This window comes from Neodiprion fabricii, chromosome 6 (genome assembly GCF_021155785.1).
Source record: "Neodiprion fabricii isolate iyNeoFabr1 chromosome 6, iyNeoFabr1.1, whole genome shotgun sequence".
Classification (NCBI taxonomy): Eukaryota; Metazoa; Arthropoda; class Insecta; order Hymenoptera; family Diprionidae; genus Neodiprion; species Neodiprion fabricii.
Window position 1 is genome coordinate 18,239,696 of NC_060244.1, and position 17,702 is coordinate 18,257,397.

A 17,702-nucleotide genomic window follows, 5' to 3' on the forward strand; every position below is an offset into this window, starting at 1 on the left:
ATAATTATGTTTCAGTTCTGTGCCCCACCTAGTGATCCACTAGTACATATCCTCCGACGTGACATCGCTGTGCTACGTATAAAGAAGAAAAGATTTATTAAGATGCAGATTGCTCCTCTCTTCTTGCCATTGTGCTTTCAGCCATTGTTGTGCTGTGTGTTTAAAATTAAGGACAGTATATGTATAATATAGAATAACAGGTACAGCTACGAATATAGCACTACAATAAATTTTATAGAAATGAGCTCTCATTGAGATTTCTCTGTATTTATAACTCGACGCGAGAAGGCAAAAATCAATGTAATGCCATCCGTAAGGTAATTGGACTCGTATTTGCACTACGAGAACTCGTTGGGCATTTTGCTGTGAAGTTTGAAAAATTGTTGTACAAGAAATTAAATAACCAAAAAAATGGATAAAAAATATTATCTCTAATAGTGAATGTAGCTAATACAGCCTTAACCGTATACTGATTATGTTAATGATCTATTGTGACTAGATCGGAATTAGATAAGCTCTCTAAATACCCTTTTCTAGTCTATTAATTTATATCATGTGTATGTAAATGTATATTTCTTCAGTTTATACAATCACTGCACTAGGATTACCCTTGCCACGTTTTATGGTGCGCTTGTGTAATTTGTATATTATTAACCTTACGTTTTACTCTATTTGCGACAAGTTGTGAGTGTTTCTAATTTCTTGGCAATTATTTATGTACATTTATGTGTATATATGTATATGTATACTTACGCATGTGTATATACACATATATACACATGTTTAAAACTAGATTTTGACAATAAACACAGAGGTTTTAGTATATTCACATACGGATTTCTGTGTATAGATATACTTGAACTAAAATATCCTTATCTCTAATACGGAGTTCTTCGTAATTCGCATTTGTTTTTGTAACCCAATGTCCTACATACGATGGCAAAAATCTAGATCCAACTTAACTGAGTCTCAAAGCCCTGTTGACATAAGAGCAGCTATTCGATAGAAATTATAGTTTATAGTTTACACAGCCCATTGCATGATATTTCATTATAAATACATATGTTTCAATGTATTCAGAAATAATTTATCAAATATACAGAGGTCATGTGCGAATAATAAATGAATTCGTCCGCAGTTTGATGTATTCATTAGAGCTTTAACAATAAATTTAAGCTTTGTTACTTCTGTTATTTTATTATGGATAATCAAAAACATTTCCGACTATTCGTGCTGTGGAAGCATGGGGATTAAACCAAATGTAGCAAAGGATTAGAAACAGTGTATTTAGAGTACAGGTATTTTTCTAATCGTGCAAACACGTGCCGCTAGCTTAGTTTTGACATATCTAGAATACCACGCCTTGCGAATCAGCTTTCCAGACAGAGATGAATGATGAATTTTAAGGACTGCATTATCGTTGTTGAATACTCTATGCCTCATGGGAAACGAAAATCTGTAACGATAAAATTGATGCACCGGATCATCGTCGACTTTAACTTGTGAAATGTCCTACCATTTTCGAACACCTCCTACCTCCCCCTGCCACCTCCGACCATCAATGGCCACTTTCGATCACCCCCTATCACCTTCTGCCAGCGCCGACCACCTCCTACCATTTCCGAACACCTCCAACCATCCTATTTACCTATATTACTAGATTAGCTATGATATGGAAAAAGAAGAATTATTCATTTCAAAATGGGATTCTATTCGACGCGCGCTCGATGTATTCCATAACATTAATATTCATAATTATTCCAACAATTTTTCATTTGCTCTCTCGATCTTGAATTTTCATAGGCATAGAATCGAAACGCTGTTTTAGCTGGTCGAGAGTGAAGTATCTGCGTTGGATGGAGGAGCAGAATTTATTTTTCGAAAAGTATTCGGATGCAAAAAAATTCGGAGTAACTGTAATACATCACGGATGCGCTAATTTTGAACGAGATGAAATGGATGCTTCGTATATGAGACAGTATTTAACGCTGCGTAGTGATTTAAAGACCTAAAAAGGTGATAGGGAGAGAAAGAACGGAGCTTCTTAACACTTCGAGTGTATTTTAACACACATTTGAAAGATACGAGCAAAATTTTTCATCATCCAACTGTCGCAGAACGGCAGCGTTATCAGCTGACCCGTTAACCGAAGGATACATCTTCAGTCAACGGCTGACCATCGAAGGGCCTGGCCGCTTGTGTCTGGAATCGGCAGGAGAGATGAAGTGTGTATTTCTTGTATGAAATGTGAAAACTAACATCATTATACATCATATCATATCATCATACACCATACATCATACACCGTACATCATACATCATACATCATACATCATACATCATACATCATACATCATGATACCTTGTATTACAGTTCAAAACCAAAGTTTGAATTTTCGGATGTTCGGAAAGTGACGTCACCAATCTAAAATCGGCTAGCCGAGTTCCTCAGTCGGGTAACAACCGCGCAGTAGAGCGGACGGTTGAGAGTCGCGCTCCGCAAACTTCGAGTACCGGGTTCTCAACATCTCGGATCCCGCGCTTCGGGTCCGCTACGCGGTGAAACTCGACTTCCAGGATAAGCGCTCCGTGGTTCCTCGTTCATGTTTACAATAAATTATTTCAATTCGTTTTTCGCGCAATCCCAAATTCAGTAGCTGTCGGTGCGCTAATAAAATTTCTCGACTTCCAGGATAAGCGCTCCGTGGTTCCTCGTTCATGTTTACAATAAATTATTTCAATTCGCTTTTCGCGCAATCCCAAATTCAGTAGCTGTCGGTGCGCTAATAAAATTTCTCGACTTCCAGGATAAGCGCTCCGTGGTTCCTCGTTCATGTTTACAATAAATTATTTCAATTCGCTTTTCGCGCAATCCCAAATTCAGTAGCTGTCGGTGCGCTAATAAAATTTCTCGACTTCCAGGATAAGCGCTCCGTGGTTCCTCGTTCATGTTTACAATAAATTATTTCAATTCGCTTTTCGCGCAATCCCAAATTCAGTAGCTGTCGGTGCGCTAATAAAATTTCTCGACTTCCAGGATAAGCGCTCCGTGGTTCCTCGTTCATGTTTACAATAAATTATTTCAATTCGCTTTTCGCGCAATCCCAAATTCAGTAGCTGTCGGTGCGCTAATAAAATTTCTCGACTTCCAGGATAAGCACTCCGTGGTTCCTCGTTCATGTTTACAATAAATTATTTCAATTCGCTTTTCGCGCAATCCCAAATTCAGTAGCTGTCGGTGCGCTAATAAAATTTCTCGACTTCCAGTATAAGCGCTCCGTGGTTCCTCGTTCATGTTTACAATAAATTATTTCAATTCGCTTTTCGCGCAATCCCAAATTCAGTAGCTGTCGGTGCGCTAATAAAATTTCTCGACTTCCAGGATAAGCGCTCCGTGGTTCCTCGTTCATGTTTACAATAAATTATTTCAATTCGCTTTTCGCGCAATCCCAAATTCAGTAGCTGTCGGTGCGCTAATAAAATTTCTCGACTTCCAGGATAAGCGCTCCATGGTTCCTCGTTCATGTTTACAATAAATTATTTCAATTCGCTTTTCGCGCAATCCCAAATTCAGTAGCTGTCGGTGCGCTAATAAAATTTCTCGACTTCCAGGATAAGCGCTCCGTGGTTCCTCGTTCATGTTTACAATAAATTATTTCAATTCGCTTTTCGCGCAATCCCAAATTCAGTAGCTGTCGGTGCGCTAATAAAATTTCTCGACTTCCAGGATAAGCGCTCCGTGGTTCCTCGTTCATGTTTACAATAAATTATTTCAATTCGCTTTTCGCGCAATCCCAAATTCAGTAGCTGTCGGTGCGCTAATAAAATTTCTCGACTTCCAGTATAAGCGCTCCGTGGTTCCTCGTTCATGTTTACAATAAATTATTTCAATTCGCTTTTCGCGCAATCCCAAATTCAGTAGCTGTCGGTGCGCTAATAAAATTTCTCGACTTCCAGGATAAGCGCTCCGTGGTTCCTCGTTCATGTTTACAATAAATTATTTCAATTCGTTTTTCGCGCAATCCCAAATTCAGTAGCTGTCGGTGCGCTAATAAAATTTCTCGACTTCCAGGATAAGCGCTCCGTGGTTCCTCGTTCATGTTTACAATAAATTATTTCAATTCGCTTTTCGCGCAATCCCAAATTCAGTAGCTGTCGGTGCGCTAATAAAATTTCTCGACTTCCAGGATAAGCGCTCCGTGGTTCCTCGTTCATGTTTACAATAAATTATTTCAATTCGCTTTTCGCGCAATCCCAAATTCAGTAGCTGTCGGTGCGCTAATAAAATTTCTCGACTTCCAGGATAAGCACTCCGTGGTTCCTCGTTCATGTTTACAATAAATTATTTCAATTCGCTTTTCGCGCAATCCCAAATTCAGTAGCTGTCGGTGCGCTAATAAAATTTCTCGACTTCCAGGATAAGCGCTCCGTGGTTCCTCGTTCATGTTTACAATAAATTATTTCAATTCGCTTTTCGCGCAATCCCAAATTCAGTAGCTGTCGGTGCGCTGATAAAATTTCTCGACTTCCAGGATAAGCGCTCCGTGGTTCCTCGTTCATGTTTACAATAAATTATTTCAATTCGTTTTTCGCGCAATCCCAAATTCAGTAGCTGTCGGTGCGCTAATAAAATTTCTCGACTTCCAGGATAAGCGCTCCGTGGTTCCTTGTTCATGTTTACAATAAATTATTTCAATTCGCTTTTCGCGCAATCCCAAATTCAGTAGCTGTCGGTCCGCTAATAAAATTTCTATAACTTCACAATCTTCTCATAATCTTTTTGGTAAAGTATGTCGATAAAAAAATCATATCAAACCTTACACATTATTTTTGATTTGTTCTCACGCTGAAAAAATTTATTAGTAATCGAGGTATAACTTGAGGTGGTTGAAGGTGGTCGGAGGTGGACGAGGAGGAGGACGAGGAGGACGAGGATTCGTGCTGGGTGAGTAAAACACTTTCATAATATTTGACGGCAATTGTAATTATATTTCGTCTGAAATATTACAAACTTGTCACGCTTACAATAAATGATTTCAATTCATTTTTCGTGCAAGCACATATTCAGTAGCTATGAATAATCTTATACGATTCATTATATTAATAATTAATTACTTAATATTCTTATAATATTTAACAGCAATTGTCATTATATTTCATCTGAAATATTACGAACTTGTCACGTTTACATTAAATTATTTTAATTCATGTTTCGTGCAAGCACATATTCAGTAGCTATGAATAATCTTGTACAATTTATTATATTATTAATTAATTGATTAATCACATTAATTCTTACACAATATTTTTGATGTGTTCCTATACTAAAAATATTTATTACTGTTCCAGGTATCACCCGAGGTGGTCGGAGGTGGACGAGGAGGAGGACGAGCTGGACGAGGAGGAGGACCAGGTGGACGAGGAGGAGGCGGGGTGGGTCGTGGGAGAGGACCTCTCCTCTCCACAGAGGAGGGGAGGGGAAGGGGGAGGGAAGAGGGAGTGGTGGGCGGGGTGGGGGAAGGGATGGGAAGGGAAGGGGTGGGAAGGGGAGGGTGGCGGGGAGGGAGGGAGGGAGGGCGGGTAGGCGGGTGGGAGGGAGAGAGTGGAGGACGGATGTTAATGCAAGCCCGTTACAGTTAATAGAGCAGTACACCCCCCCCCCCCCCTCCCGCCCTCCAGCCCTCCCTCCCTCCCTCCCTCCCTCCCTCCCTCCCTCCCTCCCGCCCTCCCTCCCTCCCTCCCCGCCACCCTCCCCTCCCCACCCCTTCCCTTCCCATCCCTTCCCCCACCCCGCCCACCACTCCCTCTTCCCTCCCCCTTCCCCTCCCCTCCTCTGTGGAGAGGAGAGGTCCTCTCCCACGACCCACCCCGCCTCCTCCTCGTCCACCTGGTCCTCCTCCTCGTCCAGCTCGTCCTCCTCCTCGTCCACCTCCGACCACCTCGGGTGATACCTGGAACAGTAATAAATATTTTTAGTATAGGAACACATCAAAAATATTGTGTAAGAATTAATGTGATTAATCAATTAATTAATAATATAATAAATTGTACAAGATTATTCATAGCTACTGAATATGTGCTTGCACGAAACATGAATTGAAATAATTTAATGTAAACGTGACAAGTTCGTAATATTTCAGATGAAATATAATGACAATTGCTGTTAAATATTATAAGAATATTAAGTAATTAATTATTAATATAATGAATCGTATAAGATTATTCATAGCTACTGAATATGTGCTTGCACGAAAAATGAATTGAAATCATTTATTGTAAGCGTGACAAGTTTGTAATATTTCAGACGAAATATAATTACAATTGCCATCAAATATTATGAAAGTGTTTTACTCACCCAGCACGAATCCTCGTCCTCCTCGTCCTCCTCCTCGTCCACCTCCGACCACCTTCAACCACCTCAAGTTATACCTCGATTACTAATAAATTTTTTCAGCGTGAGAACAAATCAAAAATAATGTGTAAGGTTTGATATGATTTTTTTATCGACATACTTTACCAAAAAGATTATGAGAAGATTGTGAAGTTATAGAAATTTTATTAGCGGACCGACAGCTACTGAATTTGGGATTGCGCGAAAAGCGAATTGAAATAATTTATTGTAAACATGAACGAGGAACCACGGAGCGCTTATCCTGGAAGTCGAGAAATTTTATTAGCGCACCGACAGCTACTGAATTTGGGATTGCGCGAAAAACGAATTGAAATAATTTATTGTAAACATGAACGAGGAACCACGGAGCGCTTATCCTGGAAGTCGAGAAATTTTATTAGCGCACCGACAGCTACTGAATTTGGGATTGCGCGAAAAGCGAATTGAAATAATTTATTGTAAACATGAACGAGGAACCACGGAGCGCTTATCCTGGAAGTCGAGAAATTTTATTAGCGCACCGACAGCTACTGAATTTGGGATTGCGCGAAAAGCGAATTGAAATAATTTATTGTAAACATGAACGAGGAACCACGGAGCGCTTATCCTGGAAGTCGAGAAATTTTATTAGCGCACCGACAGCTACTGAATTTGGGATTGCGCGAAAAACGAATTGAAATAATTTATTGTAAACATGAACGAGGAACCACGGAGCGCTTATCCTGGAAGTCGAGAAATTTTATTAGCGCACCGACAGCTACTGAATTTGGGATTGCGCGAAAAGCGAATTGAAATAATTTATTGTAAACATGAACGAGGAACCACGGAGCGCTTATCCTGGAAGTCGAGAAATTTTATTAGCGCACCGACAGCTACTGAATTTGGGATTGCGCGAAAAACGAATTGAAATAATTTATTGTAAACATGAACGAGGAACCACGGAGCGCTTATCCTGGAAGTCGAGAAATTTTATTAGCGCACCGACAGCTACTGAATTTGGGATTGCGCGAAAAGCGAATTGAAATAATTTATTGTAAACATGAACGAGGAACCACGGAGCGCTTATCCTGGAAGTCGAGAAATTTTATTAGCGCACCGACAGCTACTGAATTTGGGATTGCGCGAAAAACGAATTGAAATAATTTATTGTAAACATGAACGAGGAACCACGGAGCGCTTATCCTGGAAGTCGAGAAATTTTATTAGCGCACCGACAGCTACTGAATTTGGGATTGCGCGAAAAACGAATTGAAATAATTTATTGTAAACATGAACGAGGAACCACGGAGCGCTTATCCTGGAAGTCGAGAAATTTTATCAGCGCACCGACAGCTACTGAATTTGGGATTGCGCGAAAAGCGAATTGAAATAATTTATTGTAAACATGAACGAGGAACCACGGAGCGCTTATCCTGGAAGTCGAGAAATTTTATCAGCGCACCGACAGCTACTGAATTTGGGATTGCGCGAAAAACGAATTGAAATGATTTATTGTAAACATGAACGAGGAACCACGGAGCGCTTATCCTGGAAGTCGAGAAATTTTATCAGCGCACCGACAGCTACTGAATTTGGGATTGCGCGAAAAGCGAATTGAAATAATTTATTGTAAACATGAACGAGGAACCACGGAGCGCTTATCCTGGAAGTCGAGAAATTTTATTAGCGCACCGACAGCTACTGAATTTGGGATTGCGCGAAAAACGAATTGAAATAATTTATTGTAAACATGAACGAGGAACCACGGAGCGCTTATCCTGGAAGTCGAGAAATTTTATTAGCGCACCGACAGCTACTGAATTTGGGATTGCGCGAAAAGCGAATTGAAATAATTTATTGTAAACATGAACGAGGAACCACGGAGCGCTTATCCTGGAAGTCGAGAAATTTTATCAGCGCACCGACAGCTACTGAATTTGGGATTGCGCGAAAAACGAATTGAAATAATTTATTGTAAACATGAACGAGGAACCACGGAGCGCTTATCCTGGAAGTCGAGAAATTTTATTAGCGCACCGACAGCTACTGAATTTGGGATTGCGCGAAAAGCGAATTGAAATAATTTATTGTAAACATGAACGAGGAACCACGGAGCGCTTATCCTGGAAGTCGAGAAATTTTATTAGCGCACCGACAGCTACTGAATTTGGGATTGCGCGAAAAGCGAATTGAAATAATTTATTGTAAACATGAACGAGGAACCACGGAGCGCTTATCCTGGAAGTCGAGAAATTTTATTAGCGCACCGACAGCTACTGAATTTGGGATTGCGCGAAAAGCGAATTGAAATAATTTATTGTAAACATGAACGAGGAACCACGGAGCGCTTATCCTGGAAGTCGAGAAATTTTATTAGCGCACCGACAGCTACTGAATTTGGGATTGCGCGAAAAGCGAATTGAAATAATTTATTGTAAACATGAACGAGGAACCACGGAGCGCTTATCCTGGAAGTCGAGAAATTTTATTAGCGCACCGACAGCTACTGAATTTGGGATTGCGCGAAAAACGAATTGAAATAATTTATTGTAAACATGAACGAGGAACCACGGAGCGCTTATCCTGGAAGTCGAGAAATTTTATCAGCGCACCGACAGCTACTGAATTTGGGATTGCGCGAAAAGCGAATTGAAATAATTTATTGTAAACATGAACGAGGAACCACGGAGCGCTTATCCTGGAAGTCGAGAAATTTTATTAGCGCACCGACAGCTACTGAATTTGGGATTGCGCGAAAAGCGAATTGAAATAATTTATTGTAAACATGAACGAGGAACCACGGAGCGCTTATCCTGGAAGTCGAGAAATTTTATTAGCGCACCGACAGCTACTGAATTTGGGATTGCGCGAAAAGCGAATTGAAATAATTTATTGTAAACATGAACGAGGAACCACGGAGCGCTTATCCTGGAAGTCGAGAAATTTTATTAGCGCACCGACAGCTACTGAATTTGGGATTGCGCGAAAAGCGAATTGAAATAATTTATTGTAAACATGAACGAGGAACCACGGAGCGCTTATCCTGGAAGTCGAGAAATTTTATTAGCGCACCGACAGCTACTGAATTTGGGATTGCGCGAAAAACGAATTGAAATAATTTATTGTAAACATGAACGAGGAACCACGGAGCGCTTATCCTGGAAGTCGAGAAATTTTATTAGCGCACCGACAGCTACTGAATTTGGGATTGCGCGAAAAACGAATTGAAATAATTTATTGTAAACATGAACGAGGAACCACGGAGCGCTTATCCTGGAAGTCGAGAAATTTTATTAGCGCACCGACAGCTACTGAATTTGGGATTGCGCGAAAAACGAATTGAAATAATTTATTGTAAACATGAACGAGGAACCACGGAGCGCTTATCCTGGAAGTCGAGAAATTTTATTAGCGCACCGACAGCTACTGAATTTGGGATTGCGCGAAAAGCGAATTGAAATAATTTATTGTAAACATGAACGAGGAACCACGGAGCGCTTATCCTGGAAGTCGAGAAATTTTATTAGCGCACCGACAGCTACTGAATTTGGGATTGCGCGAAAAACGAATTGAAATAATTTATTGTAAACATGAACGAGGAACCACGGAGCGCTTATCCTGGAAGTCGAGAAATTTTATTAGCGCACCGACAGCTACTGAATTTGGGATTGCGCGAAAAACGAATTGAAATAATTTATTGTAAACATGAACGAGGAACCACGGAGCGCTTATCCTGGAAGTCGAGAAATTTTATTAGCGCACCGACAGCTACTGAATTTGGGATTGCGCGAAAAGCGAATTGAAATAATTTATTGTAAACATGAACGAGGAACCACGGAGCGCTTATCCTGGAAGTCGAGAAATTTTATTAGCGCACCGACAGCTACTGAATTTGGGATTGCGCGAAAAACGAATTGAAATAATTCATTGTAAACATGAACGAGGAACCACGGAGCGCTTATCCTGGAAGTCGAGAAATTTTATTAGCGCACCGACAGCTACTGAATTTGGGATTGCGCGAAAAGCGAATTGAAATAATTTATTGTAAACATGAACGAGGAACCACGGAGCGCTTATCCTGGAAGTCGAGAAATTTTATTAGCGCACCGACAGCTACTGAATTTGGGATTGCGCGAAAAGCGAATTGAAATAATTTATTGTAAACATGAACGAGGAACCACGGAGCGCTTATCCTGGAAGTCGAGAAATTTTATCAGCGCACCGACAGCTACTGAATTTGGGATTGCGCGAAAAACGAATTGAAATAATTTATTGTAAACATGAACGAGGAACCACGGAGCGCTTATCCTGGAAGTCGAGAAATTTTATTAGCGCACCGACAGCTACTGAATTTGGGATTGCGCGAAAAGCGAATTGAAATAATTTATTGTAAACATGAACGAGGAACCACGGAGTGCTTATCCTGGAAGTCGAGAAATTTTATTAGCGCACCGACAGCTACTGAATTTGGGATTGCGCGAAAAGCGAATTGAAATAATTTATTGTAAACATGAACGAGGAACCACGGAGCGCTTATCCTGGAAGTCGAGAAATTTTATTAGCGCACCGACAGCTACTGAATTTGGGATTGCGCGAAAAGCGAATTGAAATAATTTATTGTAAACATGAACGAGGAACCACGGAGCGCTTATCCTGGAAGTCGAGAAATTTTATTAGCGCACCGACAGCTACTGAATTTGGGATTGCGCGAAAAGCGAATTGAAATAATTTATTGTAAACATGAACGAGGAACCACGGAGCGCTTATACTGGAAGTCGAGAAATTTTATTAGCGCACCGACAGCTACTGAATTTGGGATTGCGCGAAAAGCGAATTGAAATAATTTATTGTAAACATGAACGAGGAACCACGGAGCGCTTATCCTGGAAGTCGAGAAATTTTATTAGCGCACCGACAGCTACTGAATTTGGGATTGCGCGAAAAGCGAATTGAAATAATTTATTGTAAACATGAACGAGGAACCACGGAGCGCTTATCCTGGAAGTCGAGAAATTTTATTAGCGCACCGACAGCTACTGAATTTGGGATTGCGCGAAAAACGAATTGAAATAATTTATTGTAAACATGAACGAGGAACCACGGAGCGCTTATCCTGGAAGTCGAGTTTCACCGCGTAGCGGACCCGAAGCGCGGGATCCGAGATGTTGAGAACCCGGTACTCGAAGTTTGCGGAGCGCGACTCTCAACCGTCCGCTCTACTGCGCGGTTGTTACCCGACTGAGGAACTCGGCTAGCCGATTTTAGATTGGTGACGTCACTTTCCGAACATCCGAAAATTCAAACTTTGGTTTTGAACTGTAATACAAGGTATCATGATGTATGATGTATGATGTATGATGTATGATGTATGATGTATGATGTACGGTGTATGATGTATGGTGTATGATGATATGATATGATGTATAATGATGTTAGTTTTCACATTTCATACAAGAAATACACACTTCATCTCTCCTGCCGATTCCAGACACAAGCGGCCAGGCCCTTCGATGGTCAGCCGTTGACTGAAGATGTATCCTTCGGTTAACGGGTCAGCTGATAACGCTGCCGTTCTGCGACAGTTGGATGATGAAAAATTTTGCTCGTATCTTTCAAATGTGTGTTAAAATACACTCGAAGTGTTAAGAAGCTCCGTTCTTTCTCTCCCTATCACCTTTTTAGGTCTTTAAATCACTACGCAGCGTTAAATACTGTCTCATATACGAAGCATCCATTTCATCTCGTTCAAAATTAGCGCATCCGTGATGTATTACAGTTACTCCGAATTTTTTTGCATCCGAATACTTTTCGAAAAATAAATTCTGCTCCTCCATCCAACGCAGATACTTCACTCTCGACCAGCTAAAACAGCGTTTCGATTCTATGCCTATGAAAATTCAAGATCGAGAGAGCAAATGAAAAGTTGTTGGAATAATTATGAATATTAATGTTATGGAATACATCGAGCGCGCGTCGAATAGAATCCCATTTTGAAATGAATAATTCTTCTTTTTCCATATCATAGCTAATCTAGTAATATAGGTAAATAGGATGGTTGGAGGTGTTCGGAAATGGTAGGAGGTGGTCGGCGCTGGCAGAAGGTGATAGGGGGTGATCGAAAGTGGCCATTGATGGTCGGAGGTGGCAGGGGGAGGTAGGAGGTGTTCGAAAATGGTAGGACATTTCACAAGTTAAAGTCGACGATGATCCGGTGCATCAATTTTATCGTTACAGATTTTCGTTTCCCATGAGGCATAGAGTATTCAACAACGATAATGCAGTCCTTAAAATTCATCATTCATCTCTGTCTGGAAAGCTGATTCGCAAGGCGTGGTATTCTAGATATGTCAAAACTAAGCTAGCGGCACGTGTTTGCACGATTAGAAAAATACCTGTACTCTAAATACACTGTTTCTAATCCTTTGCTACATTTGGTTTAATCCCCATGCTTCCACAGCACGAATAGTCGGAAATGTTTTTGATTATCCATAATAAAATAACAGAAGTAACAAAGCTTAAATTTATTGTTAAAGCTCTAATGAATACATCAAACTGCGGACGAATTCATTTATTATTCGCACATGACCTCTGTATATTTGATAAATTATTTCTGAATACATTGAAACATATGTATTTATAATGAAATATCATGCAATGGGCTGTGTAAACTATAAACTATAATTTCTATCGAATAGCTGCTCTTATGTCAACAGGGCTTTGAGACTCAGTTAAGTTGGATCTAGATTTTTGCCATCGTATGTAGGACATTGGGTTACAAAAACAAATGCGAATTACGAAGAACTCCGTATTAGAGATAAGGATATTTTAGTTCAAGTATATCTATACACAGAAATCCGTATGTGAATATACTAAAACCTCTGTGTTTATTGTCAAAATCTAGTTTTAAACATGTGTATATATGTGTATATACACATGCGTAAGTATACATATACATATATACACATAAATGTACATAAATAATTGCCAAGAAATTAGAAACACTCACAACTTGTCGCAAATAGAGTAAAACGTAAGGTTAATAATATACAAATTACACAAGCGCACCATAAAACGTGGCAAGGGTAATCCTAGTGCAGTGATTGTATAAACTGAAGAAATATACATTTACATACACATGATACAAATTAATAGACTAGAAAAGGGTATTTAGAGAGCTTATCTAATTCCGATCTAGTCACAATAGATCATTAACATAATCAGTATACGGTTAAGGCTGTATTAGCTACATTCACTATTAGAGATAATATTTTTTATCCATTTTTTTGGTTATTTAATTTCTTGTACAACAATTTTTCAAACTTCACAGCAAAATGCCCAACGAGTTCTCGTAGTGCAAATACGAGTCCAATTACCTTACGGATGGCATTACATTGATTTTTGCCTTCTCGCGTCGAGTTATAAATACAGAGAAATCTCAATGAGAGCTCATTTCTATAAAATTTATTGTAGTGCTATATTCGTAGCTGTACCTGTTATTCTATATTATACATATACTGTCCTTAATTTTAAACACACAGCACAACAATGGCTGAAAGCACAATGGCAAGAAGAGAGGAGCAATCTGCATCTTAATAAATCTTTTCTTCTTTATACGTAGCACAGCGATGTCACGTCGGAGGATATGTACTAGTGGATCACTAGGTGGGGCACAGAACTGAAACATAATTATGTTGAAAATCTTCAACATCTCTTACAGAAAGTAGGTACGTTGCCAGACCTTATATATCAACAATGAATATTCATAGAGGCTATATTCATAAATACTTACAAAAGTAAGCTAATATTTTACCCGCAATTGCTTATTACTGATAACTTGATATGATAATATTCCCTTCCCGCCCCTCCCCACCCCTCCATGCCCCCGCCCCGCCTACTACTACTCCTACTCCAACTTCAACTCCTACTACGACGACTATTCCTATTCCTACTCCAGCTACTCCTACTCCTAATCCTAATCCTACTCTAACTCCTACTATTCCTACTTCTACTCCTATTCCCACTCCGAGTACTATTCCTACTACTACTCCTACTTCTACTCCTATTTCTACATCTTCCCATGATCCTACTCCTACTCCTGATCCCACTTCTGATCCTACTCCTACTCCCACTCCTGATCCTATTCCTGATCGTACTCCTACTCCGCCTACTGGTCCTAATCCTATTCCTACTCCTGATGCTGATCTTACTTCATCAGATATTATAAAAATGTTAAACTCACCCAGCACGAATCCTCGTCCTCCACCTCGTCCAGCTCGACCACCTCCAACCACCGTCAACCACCTCGGGTTATACCTGGAATAGTAATAAATATTCTTAGTACAGGAACACATTAAAAATATTGTGTAAGGATTAATATAATCAATTAATTAATTAATACTCTAGTAAATTTTATTAGCGCATTGATAGCTACATTAATAGCTGAATATGTGCTTGCGCGCAAAAAGAATTGAAATAATTTAATATAAACATGACAAGTTTGAGATATTTTAGATAAAATATAATTACAATCGCCATCAAGTATTATAAAAGTGTTTTACTCACCGAGCACAAATCCTCGTTCACCTTCATCTCCTTGTCTTCCTCGTCCTCCTCCTCGTCCGCCTCCGACCACCTTCAACCACCGCCGCCCACCTCCAACAACCACCGATAACCACCACGGGTTATACCTGGAATAGTAATGAATATTCTCAGTATAGGAACACATCAAAAATATTGTGTACGGATGAGTATAAATAATTAATTAATCAATAATATAATAAATTTTATCAGCGCATTTATAGCTACTGAATTTGTGCTTGCGCAAAAAATGGATCGAAATAATTTATTGCAAACATGACAATTTTGAAAAATTTTAGATGAAATATATTACAATTGCCATTAAATATTATGTAAATGATAAACTCACCGAGCAAAAATCCTCGTCTTCCTCGTCCTCCTCCTCGTCCACCTCCGGCCACCTCCAACCACCGCCAACCACCTTGGGTTATACCTTGAATAGTAATAAATATTTTCAGTATAAGAACACATTAAAAATATTGTGTAAGGATGAGTATAATTAATTGATTAATTAAGGATATAGTAAATTTTATTAGTACATTTATAGTTATTGAATTTGTGCTTGCGCGAAAACTGAATTGAAATAATTTATTGTAAACATGACAAGTTTGAAAAATTTCAAATACAATACAATTACAATTGCCATTAAATATTGTCAAAATCGTGAACTCACCGAGCACAAATCCTCGTCTTCCTCGTCCATCTGGTTCTCCTCGTCCTTCGCGTCCTCCTCCTTGTCCACCTCGGGTCATACCTCCTTTTTCCTGGATGTCAAAATCCACCAGGTGGAGAACCAGGACAGTCAGAACTACGAAAAATTAGTCCTGAAGGTCAAAAGTCACTAGGTCAAGGACGTGGACAGCCAGAACTTTGGACCGCATGTCCCTGATGTCGAGTTCCACCAGGTAGCGGACCTGGAGCAAAGAAACTACGCAACGCTTGTCCTGGAACTCGAGTTGCACGAGAAAGCGGACTCGGAGCGCAGGATCTAGGAGGTAAAGAACACGGTACTCGAAATCTGCGAAGCGCGATTCTCTTACGTCCGCTCTACTGCGCGTTTGTCTCCAGACTGAGGAATTCGGCTAGCTGATTTCAGATCGATGACGTCAAGACGAAAAAAAATTTGGGATGACGTCACTTTCTGAACATCCGAACATCCAAGCTTTGGTTCGAACTTCAATACTATGTATGATATGATGTGTTATGTACGATGTATGATGTATGATTATATGATATGTCTTTACATTCCAGACAAGAAATACGCACTTTATCTTCCTTGCCGATTCCATACTCAAGCGGCTAGGCCCTTCGATGGTCAGCCGCTGACTAAAGGGTATATTCTTCAGTTAACGGGTCAGCTAATAACGCCGCCGTTCTGCGACAGTTGGATGATAAAAAAACAGCGTTTCGATTCTGTGCTTACGAAATTTCAAGATCGAGAGAGCAAAAGAAAAGTTGTTGGAATAATTATGAATATCGATGTTACGGAATACATCGAGCGCCTGTCGAATAGAATCTCATTTCGAAATGAATAATTCTTCTATTTTCATATCATAGACGTATTATTGTAGGGAATCTAGTTCGTGTTCTGGAAAAGTACAATATTTACAGTATGCATCACGTATTCGTCGTAAATGGATCATATATATTAATATCGTACGTCGACCGCATATAACTATATACCTTTCGGTCTCTGCATCATTATTATGTCTGATCTATTATTATGTTTGATCTATTTATACACTCTTCTCTCGGGTACCCATACTTCAATTGAATCACTGTTGATATTTCGCATACAGTATTGTACAAAATACCATATTGCTAGAATGTCCTCTGATTACAACACTCTATGGCAATCTTTACTATATATTTTGAGTAGCGGTTTCTATAAATTTCTCTCAGTGCATGAATTGACAATAATCAGTATTTAGCATTTTAACAATTGAGAAGAAAAATATGGTTTGATAAGAATCTAAATATTATGCAGAAGGTGAAATAAATTTCCAAAAAGATGCACTGCCGAAAGCGAATGTTAACACCTTATCAAAGTTTGAAAGAAAATCACAAGACTTTTATTCTTCATTCCAGTTAATTTACAACGAACCTCACGATAGATTCATTCTCATTAATCATTTTTATTTATTGACATTGAATTTTTTTAATCTGTAAGTTTAAATGTGCTCAACAAATCCAAAGAAAAAGAGAAAGAATGTTCTTCATATGCATATCTTCAAAAGGATCGAAACTAAAAATGAAGTAGTTCAAAATTTTTCTTACCAACGTTTTGCACGCGGTAGGCTTTGGTTATAAAGAACTTCTTTTACCGGCTTCATCGATCATTTGGTTGATAATACGTGAAACTGCTAATACCCCAAAACCTGCCAAAACCCGCCGAATTGTTACGAAAAATAACCCGGGGCTGTGAGTTTTTATTTATCTTCAGTCAACGCGAACTATGTGTAACTACGTTACTTACCATGGTATGGCTGCTAAGCGGCCTGTCTGACCGACCGCTGGTAACTTGCGATTTTCACATCAGTTGGTATGTGCACACAGTAATTTTATCGGTCATCAGGAAGCCGGAGTCGAATAGCAACTGTAGTACCACCTGTCCTGTCTTTTCCCTAATCGTTATCACCCTGACGATTCGAGCCACGATATTAAGGCCACAGGGGAGAACAATGGAATAAATTAAAAGTAGATTGCAGAGAAACTTTTTTACACGAATTACCAGCCGTCGCTTATACGTTTCTAA